This window comes from Salmo salar, chromosome 05, assembly GCF_965601325.2.
Source record: "Salmo salar chromosome 05, fSalSal1, whole genome shotgun sequence".
Lineage (NCBI taxonomy): Eukaryota > Metazoa > Chordata > Actinopteri > Salmoniformes > Salmonidae > Salmo > Salmo salar.
This window is the reverse complement of record NC_138295.1, coordinates 773260-795000: the sequence shown is the minus strand read 5'-3', so window position 1 is coordinate 795000 and position 21741 is coordinate 773260.

Below are 21741 nucleotides of genomic sequence, written 5' to 3'. Positions count from 1 at the left end.
TATCAGGGATGGAGTGGTATAGGGCCATAATAACATGTTGTATCAGGGATGGAGTGGTATAGGACCATAATAACATGTTGTATCAGGGATGGAGTGGTATAAGGCCATAATAACATGTATCAGGGATGGAGTGGTATAGGGCCATAATAACATGTTGTATCAGGGATGGAGCGGTATAGGACCATAATAACATGTATCATGGATGGAGTGGTATAGGGCCATAATAACATGTGTCAGGGATGGAGTGGTATAGGGCCATAATAAAATGTATCAGTGATGGAGTGGTATAGGGCCATAATAACATGTTGTATCAGGGATGGAGTGGTATAGGGCCATAATAACATGTATCAGGGATGGAGTGGTATAGGGCCATAATAACATGTATCAGGGATGGAGTGGTATAGGGCCATAATAACATGTTGTATCAGGGATGGAGTGGTATAGGACCATAATCACATGTTGTATCAGGGATGGAGTGGTATAGGGCCATAATAACATGTTGTATCAGGGATGGAATGGTATAGGACCATAATAACATGTTGTATCAGGGATGGAGTGGTATAGGGCCATAATAACATGTTGTATCAGGGATGGAGTGGTATAGGGCCATAATAACATGTTGTATCAGGGATGGAGTGGTATAGGACCATAATAACATGTTGTATCAGGGATGGAGTGGTATAGGACCATAATAACATGTTGTATCAGGGATGGAGTGGTATAGGACCATAATAACATGTTGTATCAGGGATGGAGTGGTATAGGGCCATAATAACATGTTGTATCAGGGATGGAGTGGTATAGGACCATAATAACATGTTGTATCAGGGATGGAGTGGTATAGGACCATAATAACATGTTGTATCAGGGATGGAGTGGTATAGGGCCATAATAACATGTTGTATCAGGGATGGAGTGGTATAGGACCATAATAACATGTTGTATAAGGGATGGAGTGGTATAAGGCCATAATAACATGTATCAGGGATGGAGTGGTATAGGGCCATAATAACATGTTGTATCAGGGATGGAGTGGTATAGGACCATAATAACATGTATCATGGATGGAGTGGTATAGGGCCATAATAACATGTGTCAGGGATGGAGTGGTATAGGGCCATAATAAAATGTATCAGTGATGGAGTGGTATAGGGCCATAATAACATGTTGTATCAGGGATGGAGTGGTATAGGGCCATAATAACATGTTGTATCAGGGATGGAGTGGTATAGGGCCATAATAACATGTTGTATCAGGGATGGAGTGGTATAGGGCCATAATAACATGTTGTATCAGGGATGGAGTGGTATAGGGCCATAATAACATGTTGTATCAGGGATGGAGTGGTATAGGACCATAATAACATGTTGTATCAGGGATGGAGTGGTATAGGGCCATAATAACATGTTGTATCAGGGATGGAGTGGTATAGGACCATAATAACATGTTGTATCAGGGATGGAGTGGTATAAGGCCATAATAACATGTATCAGGGATGGAGTGGTATAGGGCCATAATAACATGTTGTATCAGGGATGGAGTGGTATAGGACCATAATAACATGTATCATGGATGGAGTGGTATAGGGCCATAATAACATGTGTCAGGGATGGAGTGGTATAGGGCCATAATAAAATGTATCAGTGATGGAGTGGTATAGGGCCATAATAACATGTTGTATCAGGGATGGAGTGGTATAGGGCCATAATAACATGTATCAGGGATGGAGTGGTATAGGGCCATAATAACATGTTGTATCAGGGATGGAGTGGTATAGGACCATAATAACATGTTGTATCAGGGATGGAGTGGTATAGGGCCATAATAACATGTTATATCAGGGATGGAGTGGTATAGGGCCATAATAACATGTATCAGGGATGGAGTGGTATAGGGCCATAATAACATGTTGTATCAGGGATGGAGTGTTATAGGCCCATAATAACATGTTGTATCAGGGATGGAGTGGTATAGGGCCATAATAACATGTATCAGGGATGGAGTGGTATAGGACGATAATAACATGTTGTATCAGGGATGGAGTGGTATAGGGCCATAATAACATGTTGTATCAGGGATGGAGTGGTATAGGGCCATAATAACATGTTGTATCAGGGATGGAGTGGTTTAGGGCCATAATAACATGTTGTATCAGGGATGGAGATGTATAGGGCCATAATAACATGTTGTATCAGGGATGGAGTGGTATAGGGCCATAATAACATGTTGTATCAGGGATGGAGTGGTATAGGGCCATAATAACATGTTGTATCAGGGATGGAGTGGTATAGGGCCATAATAACATGTTGTATCAGGGATGGAGTGGTATAGGGCCATAATAACATGTTATATCAGGGATGGAGTGGTATAGGGCCATAATAACATGTATCAGGGATGGAGTGGTATAGGGCCATAATAACATGTATCAGGGATGGAGTGGTATAGGGCCATAATAACATGTTATATCAGGGATGGAGTGGTATAGGGCCATAATAACATGTTATATCAGGGATGGAGTGGTATAGGGCCATAATAACATGTTATATCAGGGATGGAGTGGTATAGGGCCATAATAACATGTTATATCAGGGATGGAGTGGTATAGGACCATAATAACATGTATCAGGGATGGAGTGGTATAGGGCCATAATAACATGTATCAGGGATGGAGTGGTATAGGGCCATAATAACATGTATCAGGGATGGAGTGGTATAGGGCCATAATAACATGTTATATCAGGGATGGAGTGGTATAGGGCCATAATAACATGTATCAGGGATGGAGTGGTATAGGGCCATAATAACATGTATCAGGGATGGAGTGGTATAGGGCCATAATAACATGTATCAGGGATGGAGTGGTATAGGGCCATAATAACATGTATCAGGGATGGAGTGGTATAGGACCATAATAACATGTTGTATCAGGGATGGAGTGGTATAGGGCCATAATAACATGTTATATCAGGGATGGAGTGGTATAGGGCCATAATAACATGTATCAGGGATGGAGTGGTATAGGACCATAATAACATGTTATATCAGGGATGGAGTGGTATAGGGCCATAATAACATGTTGTATCAGGGATGGAGTGGTATAGGGCCATAATAACATGTTATATCAGGGATGGAGTGGTATAGGGCCATAATAACATGTATCAGGGATGGAGTGGTATAGGGCCATAATAACATGTTATATCAGGGATGGAGTGGTATAGGGCCATAATAACATGTTGTATCAGGGATGGAGTGGTATAGGACCATAATAACATGTTGTATCAGGGATGGAGTGGTATAGGGCCATAATAACATGTTATATCAGGGATGGAGTGGTATAGGGCCATAATAACATGTATCAGGGATGGAGTGGTATAGGACCATAATAACATGTTGTATCAGGGATGGAGTGGTATAGGGCCATAATAACATGTATCAGGGATGGAGTGGTATAGGGCCATAATAACATGTGATCAGGGATGGAGTGGTATAGGGCCATAATAACATGTTGTATCAGGGATGGAGTGGTATAGGACCATAATAACATGTATCAGGGATGGAGTGGTATAGGGCCATAATAACATGTGTCAGGGATGGAGTGGTATAGGGCCATAATAAAATGTATCAGTGATGGAGTGGTATAGGGCCATAATAACATGTTGTATCAGGGATGGAGTGGTATAGGGCCATAATAACATGTTGTATCAGGGATGGAGTGCTATAGGACCATAATAACATGTTGTATCAGGGATGGAGTGGTATAGGGCCATAATAACATGTTGTATCAGGGATGGAGTGGTATAGGACCATAATAACATGTTGTATCAGGGATGGAGTGGTATAAGGCCATAATAACATGTATCAGGGATGGAGTGGTATAGGGCCATAATAACATGTTGTATCAGGGATGGAGTGGTATAGGACCATAATAACATGTATCATGGATGAAGTGGTATAGGGCCATAATAACATGTGTCAGGGATGGAGTGGTATAGGGCCATAATAAAATGTATCAGTGATGGAGTGGTATAGGGCCATAATAACATGTTGTATCAGTAATGGAGTGGTATAGGGCCATAATAACATGTATCAGGGATGGAGTCGTATAGGGCCATAATAACATGTATCAGGGATGGAGTGGTATAGGGCCATAATAACATGTATCAGGGATGGAGTGGTATAGGGCCATAATAACATGTTGTATCAGGGATGGAGTGGTATAGGCCCATAATAACATGTTGTATCAGGGATGGAGTGGTTTGTATCAGGGATGGAGTGGTATAGGCCATAATAACATGTTGTATCAGGGATGGAGTGGTATAGGGCCATATTAACATGTATCAGGGATGGAGTGGTATAGGACCATAATAACATGTTGTATCAGAGATGGAGTGGTAAAGGGCCATAATAACATGTTGTATCAGGGATGGAGTGGTATAGGGCCATAATAAAATGTATCAGTGATGGAGTGGTATAGGGCCATAATAACATGTTGTATCAGTAATGGAGTGGTATAGGGCCATAATAACATGTATCAGGGATGGAGTCGTATAGGGCCATAATAACATGTATCAGGGATGGAGTGGTATAGGGCCATAATAACATGTATCAGGGATGGAGTGGTATAGGGCCATAATAACATGTTGTATCAGGGATGGAGTGTTATAGGCCCATAATAACATGTTGTATCAGGGATGGAGTGGTATAGGGCCATATTAACATGTATCAGGGATGGAGTGGTATAGGACCATAATAACATGTTGTATCAGAGATGGAGTGGTAAAGGGCCATAATAACATGTTGTATCAGGGATGGAGTGGTATAGGGCCATAATAACATGTTGTATCAGGGATGGAGTGGTTTAGGGCCATAATAACATGTTATATCAGGAATGGAGTGGTATAGGGTCATAATAACATGTTGTATCAGGGATGGAGTGGTATAGGGCCATAATAACATGTTGTATCAGGGATGGAGTGGTTTATTTTACCACTGTGTGCTCTCTGTTTAGGGCCATAATAACATGTTGTATCAGGGATGGAGTGGTATAGGGCCATAATAACATGTGTATCAGGGATGGAGTGGTATAGGGCCATAATAACATGTTATATCAGGGATGGAGTGGTATAGGGCCATAATAACATGTTATATCAGGGATGGAGTGGTATAGGGCCATAATAACATGTTGTATCAGGGATGGAGTGGTATAGGGCCATAATAACATGTTGTATCAGGGATGGAGTGGTATAGGGCCATAATAACATGTATCAGGGATGGAGTGGTATAGGGCCATAATAACATGTTGTATCAGGGATGGAGTGGTATAGGGCCATAATAACATGTTGTATCAGGGATGGAGTGGTATAGGGCCATAATAACATGTTGTATCAGGGATGGAGTGGTTTATTTTACCACTGTGTGCTCTCTGTTTAGGGCCATAATAACATGTTGTATCAGGGATGGAGTGGTATAGGGCCATAATAACATGTTGTATCAGGGATGGAGTGGTATAGGGCCATAATAACATGTTATATCAGGGATGGAGTGGTATAGGGCCATAATAACATGTATCAGGGATGGAGTGGTATAGGGCCATAATAACATGTATCAGGGATGGAGTGGTATAGGGCCATAATAACATGTTATATCAGGGATGGAGTGGTATAGGGCCATAATAACATGTTATATCAGGGATGGAGTGGTATAGGGCCATAATAACATGTTATATCAGGGATGGAGTGGTATAGGGCCATAATAACATGTTATATCAGGGATGGAGTGGTATAGGACCATAATAACATGTATCAGGGATGGAGTGGTATAGGGCCATAATAACATGTATCAGGGATGGAGTGGTATAGGGCCATAATAACATGTATCAGGGATGGAGTGGTATAGGGCCATAATAACATGTTATATCAGGGATGGAGTGGTATAGGGCCATAATAACATGTATCAGGGATGGAGTGGTATAGGGCCATAATAACATGTATCAGGGATGGAGTGGTATAGGGCCATAATAACATGTATCAGGGATGGAGTGGTATAGGGCCATAATAACATGTATCAGGGATGGAGTGGTATAGGACCATAATAACATGTATCAGGGATAGAGTGGTATAGGACCATAATAACATGTTGTATCAGGGATGGAGTGGTATAGGGCCATAATAACATGTTATATCAGGGATGGAGTGGTATAGGGCCATAATAACATGTTGTATCAGGGATGGAGTGGTATAGGGCCATAATAACATGTTATATCAGGGATGGAGTGGTATAGGGCCATAATAACATGTTATATCAGGGATGGAGTGGTATAGGGCCATAATAACATGTTGTATCAGGGATGGAGTGGTATAGGGCCATAATAACATGTATCAGGGATGGAGTGGTATAGGACCATAATAACATGTTATATCAGGGATGGAGTGGTATAGGGCCATAATAACATGTTGTATCAGGGATGGAGTGGTATAGGGCCATAATAACATGTATCAGGGATGGAGTGGTATAGGGCCATAATAACATGTTATATCAGGGATGGAGTGGTATAGGACCATAATAACATGATATATCAGGGATGGAGTGGTATAGAGCCATAATAACATGTATCAGGGATGGAGTGGTATAGGGCCATAATAACATGTATCAGGGATGGAGTGGTATAGGGCCATAATAACATGTATCAGGGATGGAGTGGTATAGGGCCATAATAACATGTATCAGGGATGGAGTGGTATAGGGCCATAATAACATGTATCAGGGATGGAGTGGTATAGGACCATAATAACATGTTGTATCAGGGATGGAGTGGTATAGGGCCATAATAACATGTTGTATCAGGGATGGAGTGGTATAGGGCCATAATAACATGTTATATCAGGGATGGAGTGGTATAGGGCCATAATAACATGTTGTATCAGGGATGGAGTGGTATAGGGCCATAATAACATGTTATATCAGGGATGGAGTGGTATAGGGCCATAATAACATGTATCAGGGATGGAGTGGTATAGGGCCATAATAACATGTTGTATCAGGGATGGAGTGGTATAGGGCCATAATAACATGTATCAGGGATGGAGTGGTATAGGGCCATAATAACATGTTATATCAGGGATGGAGTGGTATAGGGCCATAATAACATGTATCAGGGATGGAGTGGTATAGGGCCATAATAACATGTATCAGGGATGGAGTGGTATAGGGCCATAATAACATGTATCAGGGATGGAGTGGTATAGGGCCATAATAACATGTATCAGGGATGGAGTGGTATAGGGCCATAATAACATGTATCAGGGATGGAGTGGTATAGGGCCATAATAACATGTATCAGGGATGGAGTGGTATAGGACCATAATAACATGTTGTATCAGGGATGGAGTGGTATAGGGCCATAATAACATGTATCAGGGATGGAGTGGTATAGGGCCATAATAACATGTTGTATCAGGGATGGAGTGGTATAGGGCCATAATAACATGTTGTATCAGGGATGGAGTGGTATAGGGCCATAATAACATGTTATATCAGGGATGGAGTGGTATAGGACCATAATAACATGTATCAGGGATGGAGTGGTGTAGGACCATAATAACATGTTATATCAGGGATGGAGTGGTATAGGGCCATAATAACATGTTGTATCAGGGATGGAGTGGTATAGGACCATAATAACATGTTATATCAGGGATGGAGTGGTATAGGGCCATAATAACATGTTATATCAGGGATGGAGTGGTATAGGGCCATAATAACATGTTATCAGGGATGGAGTGGTATAGGGCCATAATAACATGTATCAGGGATGGAGTGGTATAGGGCCATAATAACATGATATATCAGGGATGGAGTGGTATAGGGCCATAATAACATGTATCAGGGATGGAGTGGTATAGGGCCATAATAACATGTATCAGGGATGGAGTGGTATAGGGCCATAATAACATGTATCAGGGATGGAGTGGTATAGGGCCATAATAACATGTATCAGGGATGGAGTGGTATAGGGCCATAATAACATGTATCAGGGATGGAGTGGTATAGGGCCATAATAACATGTATCAGGGATGGAGTGGTATAGGACCATAATAACATGTTGTATCAGGGATGGAGTGGTATAGGGCCATAATAACATGTATCAGGGATGGAGTGGTATAGGGCCATAATAACATGTTGTATCAGGGATGGAGTGGTATAGGGCCATAATAACATGTTGTATCAGGGATGGAGTGGTATAGGGCCATAATAACATGTTATATCAGGGATGGAGTGGTATAGGACCATAATAACATGTATCAGGGATGGAGTGGTGTAGGACCATAATAACATGTTATATCAGGGATGGAGTGGTATAGGGCCATAATAACATGTTGTATCAGGGATGGAGTGGTATAGGACCATAATAACATGTTATATCAGGGATGGAGTGGTATAGGGCCATAATATCATGTATCAGGGATGGAGTGGTATAGGACCATAATAACATGTTATATCAGGGATGGAGTGGTATAGGGCCATAATAACATGTTGTATCAGGGATGGAGTGGTATAGGGCCATAATAACATGTATCAGGGATGGAGTGGTATAGGGCCATAATAACATGTTATATCAGGGATGGAGTGGTATAGGGCCATAATAACATGTTATATCAGGGATGGAGTGGTATAGGGCCATAATAACATGTTATATCAGGGATGGAGTGGTATAGGGCCATAATAACATGTTATATCATGGATGGAGTGGTATAGGACCATAATAACATGTATCAGGGATGGAGTGGTATAGGGCCATAATAACATGTATCAGGGATGGAGTGGTATAGGGCCATAATAACATGTTATATCAGGGATGGAGTGGTATAGGGCCGTAATAACATGTTATATCAGGGATGGAGTGGTATAGTGCCATAATAACATGTATCAGGGATGGAGTGGTATAGGGCCATAATAACATGTATCAGGGATGGAGTGGTATAGGGCCATAATAACATGTATCAGGGATGGAGTGGTATAGGGCCATAATAACATGTATCAGGGATGGAGTGGTATAGGGCCGTAATAACATGTTATATCAGGGATGGAGTGGTATAGTGCCATAATAACATGTATCAGGGATGGAGTGGTATAGGGCCATAATAACATGTATCAGGGATGGAGTGGTATAGGGCCATAATAACATGTATCAGGGATGGAGTGGTATAGGGCCATAATAACATGTATCAGGGATGGAGTGGTATAGGGCCATAATAACATGTATCAGGGATGGAGTGGTATAGGACCATAATAACATGTTGTATCAGGGATGGAGTGGTATAGGGCCATAATAACATGTTGTATCAGGGATGGAGTGGTATAGGACCATAATAACATGTATCAGGGATGGAGTGGTATAGGGCCATAATAACATGTTATATCAGGGATGGAGTGGTATAGGACCATAATAACATGTATCAGGGATGGAGTGGTGTAGGACCATAATAACATGTTATATCAGGGATGGAGTGGTATAGGACCATAATAACATGTATCAGGGATGGAGTGGTGTAGGACCATAATAACATGTTGTATCAGGGATGGAGTGGTATAGGGCCATAATAACATGTATCAGGGATGGAGTGGTATAGGGCCATAATAACATGTTATATCAGGGATGGAGTGGTATAGGGCCATAATAACATGTTGTATCAGGGATGGAGTGGTATAGGACCATAATAACATGTTATATCAGGGATGGAGTGGTATAGGGCCATAATAACATGTTGTATCAGGGATGGAGTGGTATAGGACCATAATAACATGTATCAGGGATGGAGTGGTATAGGGCCATAATAACATGTTATATCAGGGATGGAGTGGTATAGGGCCATAATAACATGTATCAGGGATGGAGTGGGGTAGGACCATAATAACATGTTATATCAGGGATGGAGTGGTATAGGGCCATAATAACATGTATCAGGGATGGAGTGGTATAGGGCCATAATAACATGTTATATCAGGGATGGAGTGGTATAGGGCCATAATAACATGTATCAGGGATGGAGTGGTATAGGGCCATAATAACATGTATCAGGGATGGAGTGGTATAGGGCCATAATAACATGTTATATCAGGGATGGAGTGGTATAGGACCATAATAACATGTTATATCAGGGATGGAGTGGTATAGGGCCATAATAACATGTTATATCAGGGATGGAGTGGTATAGGGCCATAATAACATGTTATATCAGGGATGGTGTGGTATAGGGCCATAATAACATGTATCAGGGATGGAGTGGTATAGGGCCATAATAACATGTTATATCAGGGATGGAGTGGTATAGGGCCATAATAACATGTATCAGGGATGGAGTGGTATAGGGCCATAATAACATGATATATCAGGGATGGAGTGGTATAGGGCCATAATAACATGTATCAGGGATGGAGTGGTATAGGGCCATAATAACATGTATCAGGGATGGAGTGGTATAGGGCCATAATAACATGTATCAGGGATGGAGTGGTATAGGGCCATAATAACATGTATCAGGGATGGAGTGGTATAGGGCCATAATAACATGTATCAGGGATGGAGTGGTATAGGACCATAATAACATGTTGTATCAGGGATGGAGTGGTATAGGGCCATAATAACATGTTGTATCAGGGATGGAGTGGTATAGGGCCATAATAACATGTTATATCAGGGATGGAGTGGTATAGGGCCATAATAACATGTTATATCAGGGATGGAGTGGTATAGGGCCATAATAACATGTATCAGGGATGGAGTGGTATAGGGCCATAATAACATGTTGTATCAGGGATGGAGTGGTATAGGGCCATAATAACATGTTGTATCAGGGATGGAGTGGTATAGGACCATAATAACATGTATCAGGGATGGAGTGGTATAGGGCCATAATAACATGTTGTATCAGGGATGGAGTGGTATAGGACCATAATAACATGTTATATCAGGGATGGAGTGGTATAGGGCCATAATAACATGTTGTATCAGGGATGGAGTGGTATAGGGCCATAATAACATGTATCAGGGATGGAGTGGTATAGGGCCATAATAACATGTTATATCAGGGATGGAGTGGTATAGGGCCATAATAACATGTTCTATCAGGGATGGAGTGGTATAGGGCCATAATAACATGTATCAGGGATGGAGTGGTATAGGGCCATAATAACATGTTGTATCAGGGATGGAGTGGTATAGGGCCATAATAACATGTATCAGGGATGGAGTGGTATAGGGCCATAATAACATGTTATATCAGGGATGGAGTGGTATAGGGCCATAATAACATATCAGGGATGGAGTGGTATAGGGCCATAGTAACATGTATCAGGGATGGAGTGGTATAGGGCCATAATAACATGTATCAGGGATGGAGTGGTATAGGGCCATAATAACATGTTATATCAGGGATGGAGTGGTATAGGGCCATAATAACATGTATCAGGGATGGAGTGGTATAGGGCCATAATAACATGTTATATCAGGGATGGAGTGGTATAGGGCCATAATAACATGTATCAGGGATGAGGTGGTATAGGGCCATAATAACATGTATCAGGGATGGAGTGGTATAGGGCCATAATAACATGTATCAGGGATGGAGTGGTATAGGGCCATAATAACATGTATCAGGGATGGAGTGGTATAGGACCATAATAACATGTTGTATCAGGGATGGAGTGGTATAGGGCCATAATAACATGTTATATCAGGGATGGAGTGGTATAGGGCCATAATAACATGTATCAGGGATGGAGTGGTGTAGGACCATAATAACATGTTATATCAGGGATGGAGTGGTATAGGGCCATAATAACATGTTGTATCAGGGATGGAGTGGTATAGGACCATAATAACATGTTATATCAGGGATGGAGTGGTATAGGGCCATAATAACATGTTATATCAGGGATGGAGTGGTATAGGACCATAATAACATGTATCAGGATGGAGTGGTATAGGGCCATAATAACATGTATCAGGGATGGAGTGGTATAGATGTTGTATCAGGGATGGAGTGGTATAGGACCATAATAACATGTTATATCAGGGATGGAGTGGTATAGGGCCATAATAACATGTTATATCAGGGATGGAGTGGTATAGGACCATAATAACATGTATCAGGGATGGAGTGGTATAGGGCCATAATAACATGTATCAGGGATGGAGTGGTATAGGGCCATAATAACATGTATCAGGGATGGAGTGGTATAGGGCCATAATAACATGTTATATCAGGGATGGAGTGGTATAGGGCCATAATAACATGTATCAGGGATGGAGTGGTATAGGGCCATAATAACATGTATCAGGGATGGAGTGGTATAGGGCCATAATAACATGTATCAGGGATGGAGTGGTATAGGGCCATAATAACATGTATCAGGGATGGAGTGGTATAGGGCCATAATAACATGTATCAGGGATAGAGTGGTATAGGACCATAATAACATGTTGTATCAGGGATGGAGTGGTATAGGGCCATAATAACATGTTATATCAGGGATGGAGTGGTATAGGGCCATAATAACATGTTGTATCAGGGATGGAGTGGTATAGGGCCATAATAACATGTTATATCAGGGATGGAGTGGTATAGGGCCATAATAACATGTTATATCAGGGATGGAGTGGTATAGGGCCATAATAACATGTTATATCAGGGATGGAGTGGTATAGGACCATAATAACATGTATCAGGGATGGAGTGGTATAGGACCATAATAACATGTTATATCAGGGATGGAGTGGTATAGGGCCATAATATCATGTATCAGGGATGGAGTGGTATAGGACCATAATAACATGTTATATCAGGGATGGAGTGGTATAGGGCCATAATAACATGTTGTATCAGGGATGGAGTGGTATAGGGCCATAATAACATGTATCAGGGATGGAGTGGTATAGGGCCATAATAACATGTTATATCAGGGATGGAGTGGTATAGGGCCATAATAACATGTTCTATCAGGGATGGAGTGGTATAGGGCCATAATAACATGTATCAGGGATGGAGTGGTATAGGGCCATAATAACATGTTGTATCAGGGATGGAGTGGTATAGGGCCATAATAACATGTATCAGGGATGGAGTGGTATAGGGCCATAATAACATGTTATATCAGGGATGGAGTGGTATAGGGCCATAATAACATGTATCAGGGATGGAGTGGTATAGGGCCATAATAACATGTATCAGGGATGGAGTGGTATAGGGCCATAATAACATGTTATATCAGGGATGGAGTGGTATAGGGCCATAATAACATGTATCAGGGATGGAGTGGTATAGGGCCATAATAACATGTTATATCAGGGATGGAGTGGTATAGGACCATAATAACATGTATCAGGGATGAGGTGGTATAGGGCCATAATAACATGTATCAGGGATGGAGTGGTATAGGGCCATAATAACATGTATCAGGGATGGAGTGGTATAGGGCCATAATAACATGTATCAGGGATGGAGTGGTATAGGACCATAATAACATGTTGTATCAGGGATGGAGTGGTATAGGGCCATAATAACATGTTATATCAGGGATGGAGTGGTATAGGACCATAATAACATGTATCAGGGATGGAGTGGTGTAGGACCATAATAACATGTTATATCAGGGATGGAGTGGTATAGGGCCATAATAACATGTTGTATCAGGGATGGAGTGGTATAGGACCATAATAACATGTTATATCAGGGATGGAGTGGTATAGGGCCATAATAACATGATATATCAGGGATGGAGTGGTATAGGACCATAATAACATGTATCAGGGATGGAGTGGTATAGGGCCATAATAACATGTATCAGGGATGGAGTGGTATAGGGCCATAATAACATGTTGTATCAGGGATGGAGTGGTATAGGGCCATAATAACATGTATCAGGGATGGAGTGGTATAGGGCCATAATAACATGTATCAGGGATGGAGTGGTATAGGGCCATAAAAGCATGTTGTATCAGGGATGGAGTGGTATAGGGCCATAATAACATGTTCTATCAGGGATGGAGTGGTATAGGGCCATAATAACATGTTGTATCAGGGATGGAGTGGTATAGAGCCATAATAACATGTTATATCAGGGATGGAGTGGTATAGGGCCATAATAACATGTTCTATCAGGGATGGAGTTGTATAGGACCATAATAACATGTTATATCAGGGATGGAGTGGTATAGGGCCATAATAACATGTTATATCAGGGATGGAGTGGTATAGGACCATAATAACATGTTATATCAGGGATGGAGTGGTATAGAGCCATAATAACATGTTATATCAGGGATGGAGTGGTATAGGACCATAATAACATTGCAGTTTGCTCTGTTTTGTTGTTGATTCTTTCCAACGTGTCAAGTAATTATCTTTTAGTTTTGTCATGATTTGGTTGGGTCTAATTGTGTTGATCTCCTATTGCTCTTTGGGGCCTGTGTTTGTGAGCAGAGCCCCAGGACCAGAAGGTTTGATAATCACTTTTTTTAGGTGGTGGTAGAATTTTATTGCTGTTTTCTGGATTGTGATAATTAGTGGGAATCGTCCTAATTCTGCTCTAAATGCATTATTTGGTGTTTTAAGGTGTACACGGGATGTTTTTGCAGAAGTCTCAGTTTGATGTTTGTCTCATTTTGTAAATTCTTGGTTGGTTGAGTGGACCCCAGACCTCACAACCATAAGAGGCCAATGGGTTCTATAACGGATTTGTTTATTTTTTGCCAGATCCTAATTGTGATGTGAAATGTTATGTTCCTTTTGATGGCGTAGAAGGCTCTTCTTGCCTTGTCAGGTCATTCACATCTTTGTGGAAGTTATATGGTCTTGATGTTTAGCTATTCGTTTAGCTATTTGTGTGTGTTCTATGGCAACAGTGTCGAGGTGGAATTTGTATTTATGGTCCTGGCAACTGGACCTTTTTTGGAACACCATTATTTTTTGTCTTATTGAGATTCACTGTCAGGGCCCAAGTCTGACAGTGTCACGTCCTCACCAGTAAAAGGGGGTATTTCTTATTGTAGTTTGGTCAGGACGTGGCAGGGGTGTGTTTGTTTAGTGTGTTTCGGGGTTTTTGGTTTATGTTCTATGTTTTCTATTTCTATGTGGGTTTTCTAGTTTGTCTATTTCTATGTTAGTTTTGGGAACGACCTCCAATTAGAAGCAGCTGGTTATAGTTGCTTCTAATTGGAGGCCATATTTAAGTGGGTTTATTTTCCTCTTGTGTTTGTGGGTGGTTGTTCCATGTATTGTCTTAGTACCTTACAGGACTGTTTTTCGTCGTTTTTTTTGGTTCAGTGTTAATTTCTTTAATAAATCAAGAAGATGATTCACGTCCCTGCTGCAGTTTGGTCCGATCATTACGACGAGTATAACAGACAGAATCTGTGCAGAAGATATAGGTTCTACTGTAGGCCCTCCTTGGTTGGGGACAGAAGCACAATATCACCTGTTATGTGGTGTTGATGTTTAGGTATAGTTTTGTTTGTGCTCTAGGGCAACAGTGTTGAGGTGGAATTTGTATTTATGGTCCTGGCAACTATACCGAACAAAAATATATACGTAATGTGCGACAATTTCAATGCATTTACCAAGTTACAGTTCATACAAGGAATTCATTAAATTGAAATAAATTGATTAGGCCCTAATCTATAGATTGCACATGACTGGGCAGGGGCACAGCCAATCATATTGAGTTTTCCCCACAGAAGGGCTTTATTATTTCCAGAAATACTCCTCAGTTTAATCAGCTGTTCAAGTGGCTGGTCTCGGACGATCCCGCAGGTGAAGATGACAGATGTGGAGGTCCGTGGATTGCGGTGGACATACCTGCAGTCAGCATGCCAATCGCTCCTTCAAACGTTGAGACATTTGTGGCATTGTGTTGTGTGACAAAACTGCACTTTTTTTATTTTTTTTATTTAAACTTTATTTAACTAGGCAAGTCAGTTAAGGACAAATTCTTATTTACAATGATGGCCTACATTTGTGACCGACCACCTGTATTCGGTCCTATGTAGCAACATTTGAAATTGTGTTTTTTTTTTACATTGGATAAAAGTAGAGAAAATGGTATATCATACGCTACAGTTGAGGAACAATGGAAAAGTAATTCTGCTTTGAAAGTTGAAATCCCACTTTTGAGAAAATGGCCCTTGAATGTTTTGGTACACCTACTGGAGAGTTCTTCCTTATCTACACCCATTCAGCATCGTTCACACCCTCTTAATTAAGTATTAGCCCCACCCATCTCTTTAAGGATTTACGTGTGAGGCTATGTGCTAAACAACCAAAGATTTCAAGACTATATAGACTAAGACTGGTTTATACTACGTACAGTTGAAGTCGGAAGTTTACATACACTTAGGTTGGAGTCAATAAAACTCGTTTTTCAACCACTCCACAAATTTCTTGTTAACAAACTATAGTTTTGGCAAGTCGGTTAGGACATCTGCTTTGGGCATGACACAAGTAATATTTCCAACAATTGTTTACAGACAGATTATTTCACTTAATCACAATTCCAGTGGGTCAGAAGTTTACATACACAAAGTTGACTGTGCCTTTAAATAGCTTGGAAAAATCCAGAAAATCATGTCATGGCTTTAGAAGCTTCTGATAGGCTAATTGACCTCATTTGAGTCAACTGGAGGTGTACCTGTGGATGTATTTCAAGGACTACCTTCAAACTCAGTGCCTCTATGCTTGACATCATGGGAAAATCAAAAGAAATCAGCCAAGACCTCAGAAAATAAATTGTAGACCTTCACAAGTCTGGTTCATCCTTGGCAGCAATTTCCAAACGCCTGAAGGTACCACGTTTGTCACGTCCTGGCCAGTATAAGGGTTAATTGTTATTGTAGTTTGGTCAGGACGTGGCAGAGGGTATTTTTTTTATGTGGTCCGGGGTGGTGATTTGGTAAAAGGGTGTTTGATTTAGTATTTCCGGGTTTTTGGTTTATGGTCTATGTTTATGTATTTCTTTCTGTAGTCTAGTAAGTGTGTTTCTATGTAGAGTTAATTGGGGTGGACTTCCAATTGAAGGCAGCTGTGTGGTGTTGCCTTTGATTGGAAGTCCTATATTAGTTGGGTGTGTTTGTCTGTGTGTTTGTGGGAGATTGTTCTGTGTTTAGCCTTGTGCCTTGCCAGACTCTCTGTGGATCGGTCGTTATCTTGTTTGTTGTTTTTGTGTTCATTTTGATTTAATAAATGTTCAAAATGAACAAACACAGTCCTGCTGCATTTTGGTCCTCCTTCACCGACAATAACCGTGACAACGTTCATCAGTACAAGCAATAGTATGCAAGTATAAACACCATGGGACCACACAGCCGTCATAGCACTCAGGAAGGAGACACGTTCTGTCTCCTAGAGATTAATGTACTTTGGTGCAAAAAGTGCAACTCAGTCCCAGAACAACAGTAAAGGACATTGTGAAGATGCTGGAGGAAACAGGTACAAAAGTATCTATGTCCACAGTAAAACGAGTCCTATATCGACATAACCTGAAAGGCCGCTCAGCAAGGAAGAAGCCACTGCTCCAAAACCGCCATAAAAAAGCCAGACTACGGTTTGCAACTGCACATGGGGACAACGATTGTACTTTTTGGAGAAATGTCCTCTGGTCTGATGAAACAAAAATAGAACTGTTTGGCCATAATGACCATCGTTATGTTTGGAGGGAAAACAGGGAGGCTTGCAAGCCGAAGAACACCATCCCCACCGTGAAGCACAGGGGTGGCAGCATCATGTTGTGGGGGGTGCTTTGCTGCAGGAGGGGCTGGTTCACTTGACAAAATAGATGGCATCATGAGGGAGGAAAATTATGTGGATATATTGAAGAAACATCTCAAGACATCAGTCAGGAAGTGATAGCTTGGTCGCAAATGTGTCTTCCAAATTGACAATGACCCCAAGCATACTTCCAAAGTTGTGGCAAAATGGTTTAAGGACAACAAAGTCAAGGTATTGGAGTGGCCATCACAAAGCCCTGACCTCAATCCCATAGAAAATTTGTGGGCAGAACTGAAAAAGCATGTGCGAGCAAGGAGGCTTACAAACCTGACTAAGTTACACCAGCTCTGTCAGGAGGAATGGGCCAAAATTCACCCAACTTATTGTTGGAAGCTTATGGAAGGCTACCTGAAACGTTTGACCCAAGTTAAACAATTTCAAAGCAATGCTACCAAATACTAATTGAGTATATGTAAACTTCTGACCCACTGGGAATGCGATTAAAGAAATAAAAGCTGAAATAAATCATTCTCTCTACTATTAATCTGACATTAGACTGGTGGTCCAAAATAGCATAACTAGTGTATTTTAACACCAACAAACACATCCGTTTAAAAATGTATTTAGGATATGTCAATCTACCAAACCAGGCAACTAAAAGCAACTTTCTAAACAATATTTTGGTTCATTTCTAACTTGTTAGCTAGCTAGCTAACGTTAAGTTAGCTGTATAAATGTTAAGTTAGCTGGCTAGCTAACGTTAAGTTAGCTAGCTAGCTAACGTTAAGTTAGCTGTATAAATGTTAAGTTAGCTGGCTATCTCACGTTAAGTTAGCTGTATAAACGTTAAGTTAGCTGTCTAGCCAGTTCAAATCATGTACATATCATAGCTGACAACGTCTTCACTTTAGCTAATTTGTCTTCATTACTACAGGAAAATAAACTCACAACAAGATCATTATATACAAGTTAAAGGTGAGCTAATTCCAGAAAATAGCTTATGGTTGTGAGTGTGACGAAATAAAAGCAGGGCATTCTATCGGAGTACTTGTACACAGTCTCGTTGGCCTAACGTTATATCCTAATCTGACTTTGGTGCAGGTCATGTTGTTCTTCACATTACCGTCTCTGGTAAACACACACTACATCAAATACAATCTAAGTTTTTTGTCACATGCACAGGATACAGAAGGTGTAAATGGCACAATGAAATGTTTTCTTGCATAGTGGAGTCTTTTGTTTAGACATCTAGCTAGCTAGCTAAACTCTGAACCATAATCCCAACTCATAACGTTACTACCATGCATGAATCTGCAGGTAACTAAATTGAACCAACTTGGTTCAATGTTGGCTAGCTAGCTAACATTAGGCTATAACTAGCAATGGAAATTGCTTTCTGAGAAACTAATAATATTAATACACAGATCATACACGTAACGTTAGCTAGCGAGCCAGCCAGTTAATTTGCAATGAAAATGACTTTGACAAAATTAGAGACATACAATATCTGAAAATGTAGCTAGCTAGATTCTCTTACCCGTACACATGGATGAACGCTTCTCCCTCTCTGTCACAGATGCCATGGTTGCCCTTCGTTTGAAGATGTAATCCGGAGACAGGTGTTCTCTTTTCGACTCCCTCTGCATAATATTTGCAATCAAACGCCAGAATTTTCTCCATCTCCTTAGCCATCATACTTCCACCGGGCATTCCACCGGGCATTCCACCGGGCATTCCACCGGGCATTCCACCGGGCATTCCACCGGGCATTCCACCGGGCATTCCACTGATATCAAAACTCGGTCAACTTCTTTGTTGCAGTTCTTCGTGATATCTTCATAAAAAAATGCGTTAGAAAGGATTACCGACACATACTGACTAGCTCATGTTATAGACAGAAACATGCTACATGACAGACCAATCCGAACACATCTCTCAGCATGTCCAGCCCATCTATTATCTCAGCCAATCATGGCTATCGGAAAGGTTCCCCGACTTTTTCCGTGGCCAAACCAACTAGGCTGGTAATTTAACAAGTGTATTCATATTTACTGATGGTATATATACGTTTCTTATTTAGGCACATGAAAGTTCACAAGTTCCAGAAGCCGTTTCTGCCAAAAACTAAACCACATTTTGATTAAAATTTATGTTTACTTTCAAATGCCTCTCCTGTGAAGTAGTAACGTGTGACATAGGCCTAGTTTTCTGAAACGAGTCACATTTTTAGAGTGGCCTTTTATTGTCCCCGTCACAAGGTGCACCAGTGTAAGGAGCATGCTATTTCATCTGGCAAATGGATGGATTATTTTGGCAAGTGGATTGATTATTTTGGCAAATGTGGATTTGCTCACTAACAGGGATGTAAACAAGTTTGTGCCATATATTTTTTGAGGATGACGTTTTTTTGTGCGTTTATATTTTTGTTAAAGGTTTTCTCTCTCTCTCTCCTCCCCACATGGTCGCCGCTGGGCGGGACATCACTGGGCTGAATGTCACAGCCCTGATTTCAACATCTAATTGGCTTCTGTCTGCGAATACGTCACGATCATGATTAGAATTGATGATCGGATGTTGATATTTCATTGTCTGGCTAGGGGACTGCTGAAGAAATCTGGTGAATTTGAGCGCTCGTTTGATTTGACGACAACAACAAAAAACAGGTACATGCCAAACTGATTTTACACTTCACTGTGACTGATTTGGACGAGTTCTGACTTCAGTTCGCTGCAGGCAGTGGTTGAGAGACGGACCATGTTAGGAGAAATCAGAGATTTAAAGGAAAAGTTTAGTCCGTTCCAGCGGTCTGGTTATGGCAGACATGGCCTGTCGTTCTAGTATGGCGTGCTCTAGGTGTTATTGTTGTGTTGCTTTCAGCTGGTTGTTGTCTGTCTGTAAACTAGCTGTCGGAAAGTTAGGTCGTTCCTCTTTCTGTGTGGGAATCCTATTTCTGTCTGTCTGTCTGTCTGTCTGTCTGTCTGTCTGTCTGTCTGTCTGTCTGTCTGTCTGTCTGTCTGTCTGTCTGTCTGTCTGTCTGTCTGTCTGTCTGTCTGTCTGTCTGTCTGTCTGTGTCTCTGTCTGTGTCTGTGTCTCTGTCTCTGTCTCTGTCTGTGTCTCTGTCTGTGTCTCTCTCTCTCTCTCTCTCTCTCTCTGCCCTTGTGGCAGAATGGGTGGATGTGCGTTTTCTACATCAATTCGCTTTGCAACGTTTCCATTTTTTCATTCAGTGACCATGCGCACTGAGTTTGGCAAAATGCTGAAACGGGAGGGGAGGATGGAAAGCTGTTGGGTTAGGAGAGACTAGCTAGCAGCACAATCATCAAACTATTGTTTTCAACCAGTCTAGAAATATTTTCTCTAACTTTTTTTTGGACTGCTTAGCCAGCTAACTAGTAGCTATATATTTTTGGGACGCTGAAACTTTTTGCTAGCATTAGCTTGTGTTGATTGAGGTGTGCTAACGTTAACTATAGCTAGTTATCTAGCAACCTCCAAGTTATAACGCGTTACAGTAGTTGCATGGCTCCATATAGTCGATACGCTGATTTAGTAGTAACGTTAGCAAGACATCCTTCACATCTCACATGCTACCAAGTTAGCTCTGATCCAGGTCCCACTCATCAAGCTAGCTCAGCTCTGATCCAGGTCCCACTCATCTAGCTAGCTCTGATCCAGGTCCCACTCATCTAGCTAGCTCTGATCCAGGTCCCACTCATCTAGCTAGCTCAGCTCTGATACAGGTCCCACTCATCTAGCTAGCTCAGCTCTGATCCAGGACCCACTCAACTAGCTAGCTCTGATCCAGGACCCACTCATCTAGCTAGCTCTGATCCAGGTCCCACTCAACTAGCTAGCTCTGATCCAGGACCCACTCATCTAGCTAGCTCTGATCCAGGACCCACTCATCTAGCTAGCTCTGATCCAGGTCCCACTCATCTAGCTAGCTCTGATCCAGGTCCCACTCATCTAGCTAGCTCTGATC